This window comes from Mustela nigripes, chromosome 10 (genome assembly GCF_022355385.1).
Source record: "Mustela nigripes isolate SB6536 chromosome 10, MUSNIG.SB6536, whole genome shotgun sequence".
Classification (NCBI taxonomy): domain Eukaryota; kingdom Metazoa; phylum Chordata; class Mammalia; order Carnivora; family Mustelidae; genus Mustela; species Mustela nigripes.
In genome coordinates, this window is record NC_081566.1 from 1,273,860 (window position 1) to 1,276,491 (window position 2,632).

The following is a 2,632-nucleotide window of genomic DNA, read 5'->3' on the forward strand; positions in this document are numbered from 1 at the left end:
ACTCTAGAACCATTCCTCTTCCCTAGAAAAAGAGATGGAAACATTGTTCTCTTTGCCCCCAGTCCTTCAAAAGAGCTGAAGAACTCCCTCCTCCTCCTCTCTGCAGAGACGTCAGGCCTCTGAACAGCTTTCCTCCTCCCTCTGCCCGCACCTCCTCCCCCACCCCCTGCCCAGCCACGCGCTGCACCTGCCAGAGGCACCCCTCCCTCCAGGGAACTGCATGCTTTCTGCTTTCAACCCGATGCTACAGCACCCTTCACAGAAGGGGCCTCAGAACAAAAGCCCAGCCCCCGCGTAGCCCAAAGGGACATCCTGTGCTCAAGTTACTCATTACTTAAGTTAGAGGAGGTCACTGAGCAGGAAGCAAGCTGGACAGGTGGCATAGAGGGCAGGGACTTAGTCAAGGTGACCTTCTAAGAAAACTCCAGAGTCCAGGCAGGGGATAGGTATCAGAATGGGAAGGCGGCAAAGTCATAGCAGCAGTTCCAAGGTTAGACAAGGTCAAATGGAAAGAGCTAATTATACTTAAGCAAGCTATTTAACAGCTTGCACTAGGCACTAGGCACTGTGCTTAGCATTTTCCCACACCCCCCAATTAATCCTTGCAACAATGTGTTGTTCCAGTTTTACCAGTGAAGAAGGGGCAGCCCTGGAGAGAACAAGGGACTTGCCCAAGGTCACACAGTGAGCCAGGACTGAAGCTGGGAGTGTGTCTGTCCTGCTCCGGGCAGGTTGCTCTTTGGGGTGATGTGGTCGGACCGTCTGCGTGGCTGTGTGGCTGAGGCTCATTCTGGGTCTCACATGGCTGAGATCCTGTTCTGCAGCTGCATGACACGTTGGGGTGGAAATGTGGAGGTTCCCGGGACGCCTGCGAGAGGCTGGCTTAGAAGGAGAGGCTGTGAAGGCACGACACTCAGCCCTTGTCAGAACCTGGGGAGAGTCTGCACATGGGGGAGGCAGAACGAGCAAAGCTGGGGAGCTCAGATTTGAAGAGGGAGTAGCCTCCAGAGGAGCACAGTAGGTCAAGGACAAGAGAGGAAGCTCAGCCTGGCCAGACACAGAACCGGTCTACTTGGCATTTGCCACAGCCCTAGAAAGCTGAGGTAGGGAACCTATTTCTATAGGGAGAATGGGGGTCCTAATGAAAAATCTGTCACGGTGAGCCTTTCTCCACATACTTTGTTTCCCTGGAGAAGAGACAGGGTGGGACAGGGCGGCGGGAAGGGGCTGGGGGATGGAAGGGTCAGGTGGGGGGATGCTTCGCTCCCCGAGCCCCCCCTCCCTTCCCCTGCCTCTTCCCTTCCTCACTCATCCCTGCTTGCTGATCCCGCCCACAGGCCTTCCTCCCTCCGGCTCGCAGGGAGCGCTCCCTAAACACAGGCCCTTTCCAGTGAGCTCTCCTCCTGGAGACCCCTGCGCGAGGTCACTTCTCCTGGGGGGGACCAGGGGCAGCGCATCTGCAGGGGCTCCTGTGCCTGCCGTTCTCCCACCAAGCTGGGGCTTTTCCGGCATAAACAGGGCAGGCCAGGCGCAGAGCAGGGGTGGCTTCCTGTCTCCACACTGTTGTCAGCGTGCTCCGCACCCAGCAGTCCTGGGGCTCGAGTGGGTGCAGGCAGGACAGCTCGTGCTTCTCCTCTGGATTTCAGGGATCTTCAGGTTTTCCAAGTCTTGCGGGTGCGGGCCTTGGGAACGAGCAGTGGGAAAGGGCTCGTTTCAAAGCTGTTGGCGCTTGTCCTTAGACCGGCAAGGCTGACCTTGGAGACAGAAGGGGGCCCTGACAAGCCCCCGTAGCCTGGGTCTGCGAGTGTCCCTTTCCAGGACGGCCTACGTCGTTCTCTGGGGGTGGGACTCTTCTGCAGTGACTGCAGAAGCACCCCTGCCCGTTTCTGCTGTGTCACCACTGCCCTGGGAGGGATGTGTGAAGCCGCTCGGGGGTCGGAGAGAGATGAGACTAAGGAGTCTGTCTTTTCAGCGACAGGGAACAAGCGATGGGAGGGGGACTGGCCCTCAACGTCCTGGCATTCGAGCTGGGGCTTCCTAAATTCTTTCGCCTCCGGGGTTTTACAGCAGAGCAACGTGGTCGGCACTCCCCAGGGGGCCTCAGAGAGCAGGTCGGTGAGAATCCCGGCCACCTACTGGGCATCCAGGAGAGTCCGCAGAGGCTGGGTCATGGGCAAACACCGTCGTCCGGTGCAGACCGGTGCGAGCCGCCGCGCAGTGCGACAGGTTTCCGAGGGAGGACACCGGGGGCCCCGCCAACCCCGGGATCCGCCCTGGGTGGGTCTGCGACTGTCCCGCTCCAGGCGGCTCGGGCCGCCCCCGGGGAGCGCGACCGGCGGCGGGGAGCCTGCGCGGGCGGGCGGGCCGGGCTGGAGACGGACCGGCCGGATCCGCAGCCGCAGGGGCGGGCAGCGCGCGGGGGGCGGCAGGTGCAGCAGCCGAGAGGCGGGGCGGGGCGAGGCGGGCTCCCCGACTCTCACGCGTCCCCGAGTGACCTTCCCCCACCCCTGCAGGGCCTCCGAGGGCTGGACCTGCGGCGGAGGGAGACGGGCGGCGCGCGGCCGCGCGCGGACCGGGGTGGGGGCCCGGGGCGGGGCGGCTGGGCCGCGGGCCGCGGGCCCCGGGCGTCCGG